General features: G+C 36.2%; 1 long non-coding RNA gene and 1 pseudogene across 1 annotated transcript; both read right to left on the reverse strand.

Annotated features, from left to right (window-relative positions):
* Nucleotides 1-8,982: 8,982 nt before the first annotated feature.
* On the reverse strand, nt 8,983-10,917 carry LOC120278633 (annotated as a pseudogene).
* A 1,185-nt stretch (nt 10,918-12,102) lies between these two features.
* Nucleotides 12,103-13,484, reverse strand: LOC120269193. The gene is made up of 3 exons (XR_005539099.1): nt 13,341-13,484; nt 13,083-13,229; nt 12,103-12,165 (listed from the first exon to the last, which is right to left on the reverse strand). It is a non-coding gene; the product is annotated as an uncharacterized LOC120269193 (long non-coding RNA).
* Nucleotides 13,485-15,613: the final 2,129 nt, after the last annotated feature.

The raw sequence follows: 15,613 nt of genomic DNA on the forward strand, positions 1-15,613 counted from the left end.
AAAGATAAAGTAAATAAAAAGGATTCCAGGTGTGTCCATTTTTAACGGTCCGGCAGTTGATGATGCATGTTTAAGGATAGCTAGAAGTGAGCGACCTCAACTGTAACTGTTTCTTCAAGACACCGGCTAGGTAGTGCAGTTTTAGCTTGAAAAACCCGCTTATCCTTCTGTGTTTTGTTTGCATCTTTGCTCTTATATTACATTCATTGTCCTCTTTTGTCTTTTATCTCACTAAAGTGAGTGTTTAGTACGCAAAGGAGAATCCGAGGAGGCAGAGAATGGGATATCCATGGGCTATGAATCCCATCCGGTGTTTAGTTTCCTCGAATCGCCTGGATGGGGATGGCATGCGTGCGAAAACACGGATGAGGAAGCCTCCTAAAGTGGTGGCGCGCGCTCACATCGCCCTACCTCTCCTTTTCCCATCCATCGCCAATCTCTGAGATCCAGCAAGAGATAAACTCCACGCAAGGACTAGCTACGTCTATTCACACGTTGAGTGCCTAGACGTAGACATGCCCACATCCGATCTTCTCTCTCAAATTGGTTATTACAAGGGTGTCCGGATCCCGAGGGTTTCTCTTTCGTAATCGGACCAGTTGATTCCAAGATGTTCTCAGGATCTCCAGTTGCACGTTTTGATGAGGGAAATTCCACGGCTGGTTAGGGGTAATCGCTGATTATGTTTTCAAAAGATTGTTTTGATTTTTGCTTTTTGTTTTAATCTCATTGAGGTCAGTCTTTGTTTTTCTATTTGAGATTTTAAATTTATGTTCTAGGGTTGAATTTGAGGTAATAGTTATTTCACCGATTGCTTGGATGAGGGGAAAAGAATCATTTTATATGTCCATTTGGATCCCAAGCAGCTAGAAAATAGAAACGAATAAACCACACCACCTAAAAGAAACCACTAAGCCTAACAACTCCTAACAAACTCCAAGATTTCCTGAGATCTTAAATTGCACTGCCCCTGAATGGACGCTGTAAGGATCATGGCTATCAATTTCGATGTAGATATCTACCTCAAAACCCCAGGTTAGTGCTGTTTATACCAAGAAATCTGGTAAAAACCAAAAAGATAAGCATGGGCCAAGAAGTTTTGTGGCTCCAAATCACTGTGCAAAGAGTTTGGTGAAGAAAAACACCTTTATCTCAAAATGATAAAATTCATAAGCCTGAAGGATCTACCTCACACCTAGTCATTATGTAATTTAAATAGATTAAAATAAATGATAAAATGTCAGCATGTATACTTCAGTTTCATACATGTGCTACTATTAATAATGTATCCATATCAATATGCAAAACATGTGAAACAAAGAGCTGAGAGCTACAGAAAAGAAAAGAAAGAAAAGAAAAGAAGAGAGAAAATACACATGAAAGTCAAAAGGTGAGTTGAGATTGGAGGCATATCTCATATATCCAATATGGGCGCTCCACTGCCACTGAAAGAGTGATAGTTGTGGGTTGGAAGTCTTCTATGAGCAGCGTCGTTCATATCAGCAAAGATGTTCTCTTTACTCTTGGAGATGGTTGAGATGCAAATGTTTCTACAAGTCTCTTGAGGAGGTTTTTCAGCTTAAGGATCTGCATCCCACACGGCGGCTGGCAAGCTATGCGTGAGGATTTTCGAGCCAAATCAGCTCCTGGACAATCACAGAAAATTTTGTCAGGATTCCAATTTCCATCTCTGCATGTGATAAGTGCATGGAAAACTGCATCAAGTTCAGCATTGATGAGGAGATTCACATGACAAATACCCAAGGCTCCTGCTAGATGAAAACTTTTCCAGGATTAGTAATGACACGAAACCAAGTCCACTCACTTTGAATGGCCATTCCAAGAAGCATCAGTGGCATGATGAGAATTGATTTAGGAAAGAAGATTTAGAGTTTAGCAACTCCTGGGGTTTTTGCTGGTCATAAGGAAAAGAAACTCACTTACCATAAAGCATTTTGCTCTGCAAGAATATTATTTGCAGAGTTTAGGAGTGAGGTTCTGGAAGCATGCAATTTAGCATCTTTCTTTCCGTCAAATAAGCCAAGCAACAATTGCAATTAGATTTTGGTTTTATTGTTTTCAATCTGTTGTGAACATTGTGGGTCAACCTTCTACCCGAGCTCTCTGGATTTGAAAGTCAGTTGAATTAATGTTCATCATGGCAGCTAGCTAGGATAGTTTCCTGGACATGCTTTAACTTTGAACGACCAACCAAATAATACAAGACTCGGCAGTGAATCTTCTTCCCAAACCTCACAGAAATAAGCAGTTAACATAGTGGTTTCCTTCAGTATTCAAAATGGTAGAGAGCAAGCCCTGCTGTAAGCTCCATGCCCAGTTTCCAAAGAGTTTCGCCATCACATGAGGTATAACATTGAGTTTCCAAACTTTGTTTCCATCCTCCTTTCAATGAGTCAAAAGTTAATCATCAGTAGTCTATATGATCATAGACCTGAAGAAATGGTGGCATGTGATTTAGGGAGGCACAGACCCAAAGGGAAGGCCTGTCGAAATCCAATTTTAGATTTTACAGCAGCCAAGTCTCCGCTAGAATCTTCACCAAACATCAATTTCGGATGATCAATGCAAAGAGAGTTATTCACCAAGAAAATTTTGAAATGGACATTTCCAAGATCAATGTTCAGATTCAAGTATGTTAGCTTATGGGAGATGGGTGGGTCCAATAACCATGGATCCGCATCCAATCTAAGCCATTCTGATTTGCAGTAGAGATTGAAAAATTTGTTTTAAGATAATTTGTAGCATTGCAAATGGATTTGAAAAACCAAGAAGAATGGGTTGGTTTGTTATGATGCCAAGGATGCCGATTGATTATTTATTTTTGAAAATATCAGATTTTGTTTTTAGAATTCATAATAGTAAAGATGTTTTTGGCCATAAGAGTCTTTGCACAAGTTTGAGATTTCGTCACCGAGTCCCCCTCAAATTTTTTTGTAAGGGACCAACCAACGGAATGGAAGCTAGTAATATCGTCGCCATTACTCCAAAGAAATTTCCTACCAACTCTCGAAATAGAATCTAGAATAGAAATTGGGAGATACATGACTGACAAATAATAGTTGGATTGCAAGATTGTCTTTAAGAAGAACCCAGTCCGACTAAGGAGAGATTTGAGTGATTCCAATTATTGATGGCTTTACGATGAACCGGTTTGGCAAAATCAAGTTGTCTAATCAGGTTTTTAGGGAAATGGGAACACGAGGTAAGTGAATGGGAAGTGTCCAAGCATAATGCCGAGAATTTTAGATATTGAGCGGGAAATTTTCCTATGACACCAAGTAGGAAGGTATATAGCTGATTTTGAAAGGTATGGTTTCTAACCAGTAAGACTATGGTAAATGTTGAGGCAAAGGAGACAATTTTAGCGGCTTTCTGGAAGCTCTCGGGCGAACAAAATGAGATCATCAACAAATATTAGATGGTTGAAATTTCTAGGTTCGGGAGAAACTAGGAACAAGGTTTAAGTTCAAAAGCCTTGTCATAAGTGCCATGTCCCCAAAAATGAACCCGGTTTACTCAGGACTAGTTAGTTTTATGAATCACATACTTCAAGCAGTTTGCCAAAACCTTCGCTAAAATTATAGCAAACATCGCAAAGAGATATAGATTAGAAAATCAAAAGCAGAGATAGGATTGTCATTCTTAGGATCAAAGGTTATAGAGTTTTCCCGGGAAGGAGGAATTTTAGCATGATTAAAAGAAATAAAGAGATAGCATTAAAAAGATGATCCCAATGACATCAATAGAAAATATAGAACTCCACATTAAGGCCATCCGTGCGGGCTTTTTCCCGGCATTGAGTTGAGTGTTTGAAAAGACTTCTCATTTGGTGATAGGTCTTATCAAACATCTATCCTCATCACCCTAACACGGAGAGATCATCCGGCATGGAGATTAATCGGAGAGTTTAAATTGAAATTTGAAGAAGAACTCCAAAGATTTTTGTGGAAAACTTACAAACTATTTTTCAATATCACTTTGACAGCGATATAAATGTTACCCGAAGAATCTTTGATGCTTTTTGATTGTGTTTTTATGTCTTCCCGATCTTGGCCGCTCTATGGAAAAGGCTTGTGTTTGCATCTCCAACAACCACCAATCGATTTCTAGCACGCGTGACCCAGTGAAATTAATTTTTGTCTAAGCAGAGTAGAATGTCGATTTCTTAGAGCCACGAGTCAATTATTCCTCCGAGTCATTAGAAAGGGTAGTTGTTCTGAGTCTAAAGAGGAAATTTCCGCTCAATGTTCGAATCTCGTCATCGAAGTGACAGATGTTTGATCGCTTCCACTTGCTAAGGTTTCTCTTAGTACAAGAAATAAAATGGGTAAAAGAATGCATGGGGAAGAGGATGAGTAGAGCTCCAAGCGCTCGATATCATTTTATGACACCCATCATAATCCAAGCAAATGTTTTCAAAAGCAAAAATTTTTGATTGAAACAAGGAGGAGAGTCAAAGGCCGGAGAAGCAAGGTGTGGTCAGAGTTGATCAGATCAAATGTTGGTTTTATGAAAGAGTTGTAATTGAAAAACAGATGAGAGTTCGCTAAAAATGGTCAAGATGAGCCCATCTCGAAAGCGAGGCCAGCTCCCTGGCTATTACCACTCAGTAAAATGGGGCCCTACAGCCAAGGTCATGAAGATTGTAACAAAGAATAAGGAGGAGAAATCTTTGGATTTAGAAGAAATAACTTCTAAAAGACTCCTAATGATCTTCGCTAGAATGATGGCATTGAAATCCCCGTGAAGCTAGGGCGAGTTCAAAAGAGATAAACCCCGTGAGAGATTTCCAAAGTTTTTCTATGTTCAAAAGAGGACCCAGGAGTTATAAATAGTTGAAAAGATCCAGTCCCAGCCACGTAAGAAAATGATAAAGGTGAGGCGCTAGTCCGAAAATAGTGATCGTAGGTAACAAAACCCTTTAAACGCTTCAGAGCACAATGATGACCCCTACGAGAAGCCATTTGAAGGATAGCATCAATCCCAACTTCCTATTGAACTCATCGAGTAAGCGCTTAATATGATCGCATTTGACTTTGTTTCCACTAAGCAAATAAAATCCGGTTTAAATCTGCTCATGATGCCTGCGATACTAATCAATTGTCCTCAGGTTCAAAACACCCCTACAATTCCAAGTAAAGACTTTCATTAGAAAATCGAGAAAAAAGAAAAGGGAGAAAAATTAGGAAAAGTAAGGTTTCCTTCCTTTGAGCTTTTAGAGCCACTCTTATCTCGTTCTCAGCGGGCAAAAGTGCCTTCATTTTTGGCATCGTCGCTTTGATAATGTGACAATAGCATATCATCGTCTAGATCATGGAAGGTTCCTAAGTCATCCAAGGAGTGATCCTCCATGTCTTCCTCAAAGCATTCACCACGATGAGGATCTTCTTAACAACCTTGTCGACCATGTCCAAGTACTTCCACATGTAGTTTGGACTATAAACCTGAGCCAAAGTCTGTTTTGAGGAGATGAGAATTGTTTCTGATGTTTGTTGCTTGTCAGGAGTTAGGGTCAAAAGTTTTGTTTTTGGGGAAGCCAACGATCGATTTTCCACCTTCCCCAAAAGAGGAGGGTAGATAGTGTGCAGCGCTATAGAAGAGGATCTCCCCAAACCAAGAGAATCCGAAAAGGTGATTGATGGCGTCTCCTCTGGACGGTTAAAGACGTTGTCTAGTGCTAGTGCTTTGTTGGTCCCAAAGGTCTCGAGATTGGATGGTGATGGAACCGAAGCTCTAAAGGAAAGATGATAAAGCCCTCTTCTACTTGCATGTCCTCCACGTGTCGAGCCCACATGAGAAGAAGATGCCACGTGTCCAAGTGAGGGGTAAACAAGCTGACACGTGTCATTTCCCTATTCATCATCCCCAGGATGCTGCTGAGAGGAAGGGTTTCGGTTTCCTGTGTGGTTATGGCCACCATCTCGGCCACCATCTCTACCACTGGATCGGCCTCGGTTTGAAAGACGATGACCTTTGGGTTTTAACCATGGCCCAAAATCGCTATCTGTTTCCACGGGTTTCGTGATCGGAATCTCAGCGGCAATATCATCCTATTCACCCACATCCCCATCAACCTGCATTATGAGATCCTCTAGCACTAGCTCAGAGGGGGCTTCTGAAGGCACATGTGGTTCAAAATGGCAGGGGTTGTTGTGTGTGGGACAAAGTATTTCTCCATGTCTAACCATGCCACACCTGAAAAAAAAAATACTTGGAGTTTTTCGTAGAGAAGTAAGACAAAAACTGAAAACTCACCATATTTGACCCAGGTTCCTTGTGGGAGAGGCTTGCCAAGGTCTAGTTCAACACAAACCCTAGAAAATTTGGCACTAGAATGGTCCATGGTATGGTCGTCCACATTAAGCACTATGAAGCAACTGTTTGTAGAATGTCACCTCCCTACAGCTCTATGGGGAGATGATGAATCTGAATCCAGACTGCTGCCAGGTCGAGCTTTTCAAACGCTGGCTGAAATGTCTCCGACCAAGGGGAAAGTTGCAAAATATGGCCAGCTACAGCCCAAGGTCCGTTCCAGAGGATTCGGCATCGCATCTCTTGGAACTCGCATTGAATGTAGTAGAATCCATTTGGAAGATCAACCACCATAAAGGCACCAAGTCCTCCCCAAGCTTTAACCATGGCCAGCTTTGCCTGCTCAAGAGATAATGATTTAACCCAAAATTTAGCATATATTGAGGTTTTTATACTATCTCTGGCCAGTTGCCAGAGCTCATTGTCTATTGAAATTGCAGAAGAAGAGAGGAGTTTGAGTTTTTCAAAATGTTTTTTTTACAAGGGTGGAGGAATCTCAAAGGGTTCATGCTTGGGCCTGGAGGAGACCACATTTGCCCAAGAAACGACAGAATTTGCTTTTGGTTTCGAAGGAGGAGGTGTTGGTCGCGTAGGGGCCATCGAAAGAGCACAACTCACCGGAAAATGGGCTCTCAGGAGTCTCTCTCAGAGTTTCTACTCTTATCTCTTTTCACAAATTTATTGGTTGGCATTATTTTTATGTTGTTTCTTGTGCATGAATGCATGCTAGAGTTATTATAAATGTTTAAAGATGTGAGATTCAATAGAGACATCTTTGATGACTATTTATGCATTGCATGATGTCTGTAATTCATGTCTTGATAACACCTTCTCATTAACAGGATTTTCAAATGTTTATCAGGAATTATTTTTCAACCATTCATTTTCAAACATGAACAGTTGACAACATGTCTTTTAATTTAGTGCAAGTATTGATCTCTTTGCAATTCATTTGTCGACAAATTATATATTCACTTATGTCACTGCACATGCTTGTTGGTGTTGTTTCCATTGGATGCATATTAAACTGATCTAATTTATTATATGCTGAATTTAAACCTTATCTTTCATCAAATTCCTTGATATTTATAAAGTCTGTCCTAGTTTTTCAAAGTCAAAATCTTCAATATCTTGTTCACATCTTATTATATTTTCTTGTTAATATTAGCTTTGTGTTCAAGAAAAACTCAACAGGAATTTTTATTTGCTTACTTTGCCTTTTTTTTCTAATAACTCAAAATTTGATATATCTTGTCTCCAATCTTGATTCCACCACTAGTGGATTTATTGTAATTTATTTTTTCGTCTTGATTGTTGTTCAAATCCTTTTCTTGTACTTTTATTGTTATCCTTTGCCATCCTTTACTTATTAATACCACCAGTAGTTTATTATTTTCTTTAAAAAAATAAATGCATTTAAATTACCATTTCTATCACTTTGTGATGTTTTGGATGATGAAAATAGTATACAGAAGCGTGATCAAACTCCTCTGTAATTTTGTAAACAATACAAGAAAAATCATAAATAAGCACAGTACAATTAGCATGAAAATGAGTTTAAAAATCAGTAGTCAAATTGACTTTTGAGCATCTTATTTTGCTATACAAAAATAACCGTCGCTTTATAGAATGATCATCAAATAAATTTTTGGCACCGTTTTTATACAAGTGCCAAACTTTATCATTATTTTTGCCAAAATTTCTTATCATTGATGCCAAACATTTACATTAATTTTTGACACAAACTTTAGTTCCATATTTATTACGGTTTTGATCTTGTTTTATTAGTTCAATATTTGAGTACGTTTTTAGCACGATTTTTATATACTATTTTTCACGGTATTTGACACAATTTTTAACAAAATTTTTTGAGTTCTGAGATGTCGAGCACACTTTTTATACATTACCCTATATAATTTATAATTAATTTTTATTAAAATATATTCTATATTTTATATTACTTTACGTGCAAAATGAACAAATCACAACCTTAAAAAGACAAAACTCAACAAATTAGGTAGAAGTTGAATGAAATTAATAACAAAACATCTAATGAATTAATAATTATTTTAGTGCTCACTTGTGCAATGAGTTTTTACAAAACTGTAAAACGATTTCCTCAATCTCAGGGTGGAGAGCTATGAGTCCTTTAAGGCAAGCTTTTTCCTTACTGTCCCAAACACCAATGGATACTCAATCACATCTTGATAACCAGGGAGATGCAAAAATAAAACAACCAACAAAAATCAGGATCAACACCCTTCAAAAACTCACCAACAACTCCACACTTCCCTACAAACCTCTTCCGGATCAACAAGCTCTGCAAACACTCCATAAGTGTCTTTCCTGCCTAACACACAAACAACCAAATATATATATATATATATATATATATATATATATATATATATCTTTCAACACAAATCAGATTTTTAAAAGCAGCAGAATATTAACAGATTCAAATACTAACACCACATATTCTGTAGCTTATCAAGGACCATTTCCAATATCTTATGATCCAGCAACTGAGTTCCCATTCACGAGCCATTACAAACACCTAAAAAGGCATTAATGATAGCATAAACACCCGCCTTCGTTTCAAATTCCTAACAAAAATTAAAGCAGAAGCTGATAAAAATCAAAAACCTTGAACTCGGTCCTACTACAAAGCAATGTATTGCATACATTTCATAATATATAACTTGAACTAGTTCTGCTTAACATCAAAAGAATTCACTCAAGTGTTTGGATCTAACATACAATTAGTGATGAGAATAAAACATAAAGCTAATACAGTGAACATGTCGATTAGCATAGTCTTCCCTGCATTCGACATATTAACTTCAACAAAAAGCACCTAAACATCAACCATGCAAGAATGTCTAAAAGGTTGTAAGATCAGTTTGATAAATCAAAGAGAAAAGAACAAATATACGGATTAGAAATAGAGGATGAGAACTTCAAAAGGATCAACAAAGCCTTATACAAACCTATAAGATCAATAGTAGTCCCATCTTCAACTAGTGACCTCAGAGACAAATGCACCAAGATCCAAGGTAAGTGAACAGTCTCAGCATGTCCATTCAGTGCAGCCATGTGGAGGGCAGTGATGCCACCATCTGCCTTTTTGTTAACTATCTTAACTAGAGCACTGCCAAGGAAAAATTAGAAGAAAGTGATGTAAAATTTATCAAAAAACAAATTTGATGTAGATGAGGAGCAGAGAATTCCACATACTCTTCATCAAATTCTGATGTAGCGGTCTCTTGACCTGACCCCATCCTCATAATATGCTAAAAATCATATATGCTCCGCACATACTCAACCAGTAGAAGGTGAACACAGCGAGTATGACCATTTTAGAGGCTGCAAAGTGGAGATCGGTTCCACCATTAGGATAATCCATTCTGTTAATCTAAAAATCCAATGCCCATATATTGCATGAGAAGTGTAATAAAAGAATCCATTCGACATCAGCATTATCAACAAAAAGAATAATGATAACTCATCAGAATCACTTACGCTAGCTCTGAAAAGGGTTAGAGTCTGAACAACCTCCCAGTGACCACATTGACATGCTTGCATTAAAGCAGTCTGATAGTAACATGATATTGTTGTATCATTATTGGAACTCAATCAAATGAAAGCAAACATGGTCTTCTTATAAATTCAGTATCTGACAATGAAAATAATTAAAACAAGAGAATAGAGTTCATACCATACATAAGATTCACAAGTGAATTGGAAAGAACAAGGAAAAGATCAAAGCTTTACCTGACCACAAAATATTTTCGATGATTTATATCAACACCAGACTCAATCAAAAGCGTGACAATCTGAGGAAGCAGAAGGAAGGAACACATCAAATAAAAGAAAACCATATCTAGCCCACCAAATCAAATAGTGACAAAGCATTGATAATCAGTAACCTCATTGTGGCCCTGTGCAGCCAAAATAATGCAAAAGGCGAGATTCGAACACCAAAGGTGGAATATCGGGCAAGCCTGTGATTGTATTCCAAAGAGGGCCTTGGCTTCCTGAAGGTCGCCATCTCTGGTAGCTGAAACTGACCTCCCTCCTCCGACCTCCAACGTCAGCTTCCTCATCAACACTCTCAAGAAGATCAACCCTCATCGCCGAGGACCTTATTATTTGCTTCATTATAAGCAAATAATAGTACAACAATTCATAAAAGTACAACAGATGAAACAAAGAAGACAAAAGAAACATGATACATTATCATCGCCCACGAAAGGTAGAATCTAAACTAGAAATAGCAATAAGATATTAGTGGTGTTGTGAAGTCTATATAAGTATCATCCATCCAAGCAATTGTTCAATAGATTTATGACTTCATTAGTCATATATATATATATAGCCAATTAACATTGCTGATATTATATGCAACTGTATGACATGTATATATATATTGGTTAATAGAGGAGACTAGATATTGAATGCATTTTGAATCGTAGGAATGAAAGAGAAGGCATGTCTTAGGGGAAGGTGAAAATGTACTTACCAGAAGATTAACTTTTGGGGAAGCTTCTAGCCTCCTCTTTGACTTCCTATTAAACTCAGGCTCCGGTTTGTGAGTGCGTGGTTGAGGGATCCGGTTGACACTGCTTTCACTCTTGTTTAGTTTACTCGAAACTGTTTGTCATGTTGTTTGTTACTTGTTGTGTAATAATAATAATAATAATAATAATAATAATAATAATAATAATAATAATAAAGGGGTTCAAGATGTGTGACAGTATGCATGGGTCTAGTAGTATCTAGTTACGCTGCAGTGAATTAGCTTAGTTTGTTTCTACGTATCCGTGCAATATAGATATGATATCATGTGAAAAAGGTGAAAAACTAAAATAGTTGTGCGGTACCTGGCCTTGAACAATCCCAAGTTTAATATTTTTTGCTATTTGTATTCGTTATAGTTAGTTAATGCAAGACTATACTTATTAGATAAATGAACATTCGAAGAAGACCAAGACTTGCATTGATAATGAGTTATTTTTTAGCCGTTTGTATTCCTTGTAGTTAGTTAATGCAAGACTATACTCATTAGATAAATGAACATTCAAAGAAGACCAAGACTTGCGCAGTCTGTAATGGTGAAAAACTATATAGTTGTGCTGGTACCTGGCCTTGAACAGTGTTGTCAAAGATGGCAAGGTTGAGAACCATGGAGGCACATCTGATGCACCAAAGGAATTGTTACTCAAGTCCCGAAAGCAAAAACCCCGATTATTAAAAATCAGCAAAGTGATTCGAAATCACTGAAAATCTAGCACTTACGGATAAGAGAGTGCATTCATTCTAGTTAAGTTTTGGCAAGGGACCGAGTTAACTTATTATTCGATAAATACATTAAATGGAAACAATGATCAGCGATCATATACTATTTACATGAAACATTATAAAAGTTTTCAACAAAAATATTCCTTCTCACGGTTCCTTGATGCTAGCAAGGTCATTAAAGGGTGGGAGAGTACTTGCTTTCGGTTAATTTATTTTCGATCAAGAGCGCTATTAGAATGTTTCAAGTAGTAAATCTCAATGAATTGCATTTGTTAATTTCTCTTTAGATAAACTTACAAAAGTGCTAATGTCGGCACTAGGTTCGAGTGTTGAAGGAATGCTTCCATTGAAGTTATTGTTGTTGACAATCTGGTGCATGTCAAAGATGTTAAAACTTAGTATAGTAATTTAGCTTCAATATATAGAGCTTACACATATATAGAGAAAATACGGAAGAATTCACTATTGCAAACCTATAAAAAGTGAAATGATTGACCTGTATATCCTTTATTCTCTATTTTTGAAGTTTTCCTGCCAAAATAATAACAATAGTAAAAATTAAATTTAAGAAAAATTCAAGTCGATAACATGATTTTTACGGTAATCATCATCGAGATCTGTTTAATTATTTACGATGTACACGAGTCTGAAGATTGGAGACTGCAATTTACCAGATTCTTCCATACCCCAAAGTTTAATAAAGTGTGCCCCAAGTTTTACTGCGATTTCAATATTTTTAATTGATTAAATCCTAAATTACTCATTAAAAACCTTTTTCAACCTATAGTATACAACTTAAATCCATACGAGCATATTACACGCTAAGACTAGAAAACCGATATGCCATGACTCGATACCAAAAGAAATCAAATTCATAAGTGTACTTGAAAGCATTAATTAAATGAAAATAATCCCAATCAGTCATTGCTTGATAAGGTTTCAAAAGCTTTAATTAAATGAAACAATCCCAATCATTCATAAGTGTCAGCGCCCTGGAGGAAAGCTATACTAGTAAAAATAGGGTTTCAAAAGATGTACCAACAAAGGTAAGTAACCAATGCGAGGACCTAGAATTTGAGAACAAACACACACCATAATCAGACCTTGAAATCAAAACTCCTAAGTTTAATATCATCAATTAAATTGTTAAGCATGTAGAACCAGTTAAAACAATAAAACTCCAATGAAACCTCAATATCATCAAGTTAACAATTAACTTAGTAACTCATTCTAGTTAGTCTGCAGGTTTCGCAAGAATATATATATATATATATATATATATATTTAACACCATTACTATCACAGTCAATCCTCATCTATTCTAGCTAACCATTCTTTATATATGTATATCATATTATATATGTATATATATATACACCTATCATCTCATGTAAATGTACATTAATTATTTTTCCTCATTGCAAGGCATAGTGAACAAAGAAAATTACCTCTCAATTAATGTTGAGGCGGCTTCGGTGGAAAGAAGTCTTGCTCCTTTCTATTTGTGCTTTTTGTATGAGCGGCTGGAGGGATATGGCTGTGTAAATTAAGGGGCAGGAAGGAGCAAGAATTTGAGCTCTTAACAAATTCCAACCCTAAATACCACAAATCATGATAAACACATCAAAACACGAGATCAAACACCTTAATGCATCAAACTGAAGCCCTAGAACAATTCAATCGATGAAAAAACCAAAGAAAGATACCTCGATCAAGTGCAAACTTCAAGGTTTTCACAAATCGAGATCCAATCAACTCCAAGATGAAGAGAGAAGATGAGATCGGAAGAAGATGGAGATCTAGAGCAGCACACGAATGGGAGGATTTACGACAAACAAGAAGCTCTTCGAACTTTCTCAAGAGGGTTTCAGAAAGAGAGAGAGAGAGAAGGGAGAGGCTTTTTTTTAAAAAAAAAATATTTACTAAATTACGATTGTTTGGGAAGCGGAGGTTTTTTTTTAATATTAAAAATAAAATATTTACTAAATTACGTATGTTTGAGATTATTTACAAAAATACGCAAGAAAAACGGGAAATCTTTTCCGTTTTCAACTTATTTAATTCTCCCGTTTTCTTGATTTTTATAATTTTTTTAATAAAAAAAATAAAAACAGGAGATTAACTCCCATTTTCTCATTTTTTTTTTAAAAAAAAACCTTAATGGTTGCATGCAGATGTTAAGTTTAAAGATATTTTTTTATATAATTAATTTTTAAACAAAAAAATAATTGTTGATATATATATATATATATATATATATATTATTTAAAAAAAACTACAAATCCCATTTTATTTAAAAAAAACTACAAATACCAAAAAATATTAGAAATAAAACGGTCAAAGTTGCACGGTAATTAATTAGTACAAATTAGGATGGTCAAACCTGCAACGGTAAGTACTTAGTACAAAGTAGGACGGTCAAACCTGTACCAATCAGTTATCAGCACAAAAGTAGGTAGGTCAAACCTGCACTGGTCAGTAATTAGCACAAAGTAGAACAGTTAAATCTGCATCGGCCAGTGAAAAGTAATGAGAGAAATAAGATTAAAATAGGAGAAAATGATAATCGATGGGAAGATAGTATGAAGTGGAAAATGGGTATTATATAAAAATAATAATAATAAAATAATTCAACGGAAATATTTATATCCGTTAGTAAAGTGTTAATATGGTCGTTAGAGGGTTTTTTTTAAGCCGTTAGTGGTTTATATATATAAGTACATATTATATATATTCTTTAGGAAAAAGTGGTGGAAAACGGGAGACAGAGTCCCGTTTTCCACCTTTTTTTTATTTAAAAAAGTGGAAAACGATATTCTTTCACCAGTTTTCCACTTTTTATTTTTATTTAAAAAAAATCAAAAACTGGAGAGTATCTCCCATTTTCTTATTTAATAATTAAAAAAAAATAGAATGCAGGAAAATTTTCCTGTTTTCTCCCAAAGAGGAAGGGGAGAAAATGGGAAGAAAATTTATTTAATCGGTGGTGTGTTTGCACCGAGATCGGGATTCTGTGATGAAGTGCTGATAGTTTAGCCTTTAACTTACGGTTGTAATGACATGTGCATGTATACATACACATATTGACAATGAGGAGAGAACCATCCCACACACAAGGTTTTTTTTTCTTTTACCTGTCTATTTTTTTAAAAAAACATAGTTATAATTTTGGTACGGTATTTGACACAGGATTAATATATTATTATATTTATATTTTTGGCACAATATTTGGCACAATTTCAATATATTATTATATTTATATTTTTGGGATGGTATTTGGCAAGGTCTTAATATATTAATATATTTATATTTTTGGCACAATATTTGGCACGGTATAAATATATTATTATATTATTTTTTTTGGCATGTTATTTGGCATGGTATTAATATATTATTATATTTATATTATTGATACGGTATTTGACACGGCATTAATATATTTATATTTTTAGTACGGTATTTGGTACAGTATAAATATATTATTCCCTCCGTTCCTTTTTATCTGTCATAAACCCATGTTCTTTTATATCTGTCATTTTTGAACATCAAAAAGCATTTATTATTTTTTTGGGTAAACTACCCAGATAGTCCCTAAACTATGGGGTTGTTCCTATTTTGGTCACTGAAGTTTGAAAAATTTTAATTGCATCCCTAAACTATCTATTTCCTTTCAATCAAGTCCTCGATGAGCAGGCGTTAGCAGCAGGTGACATGGCGTGCCACGTCAGCGGCAACTTTCCACGTCGACTTGCCCATGGTTTCCACATGCCTTCGTCTCTTTCACCTCTGAGTGAGCCTTTTTACTTTCCCTTTTATCTCACTTTCCTTTTCATTCATCCACGAAGGAAGGACTCGATGAGCATGGCGCGGGGAAGAGGCAGGAGCAATCGCCGGGAGTGGTGTGGCGGAGGAGAATAATATTGAGGTAGGGTGCCCTTTCCGAAGCTAGCCCTTCTTTTTCTCTTTCCACGCCCTAGAA

This window comes from Dioscorea cayenensis, chromosome 2 (assembly GCF_009730915.1).
Source record: "Dioscorea cayenensis subsp. rotundata cultivar TDr96_F1 chromosome 2, TDr96_F1_v2_PseudoChromosome.rev07_lg8_w22 25.fasta, whole genome shotgun sequence".
NCBI classification, from domain to species: Eukaryota; Viridiplantae; Streptophyta; class Magnoliopsida; order Dioscoreales; family Dioscoreaceae; genus Dioscorea; species Dioscorea cayenensis.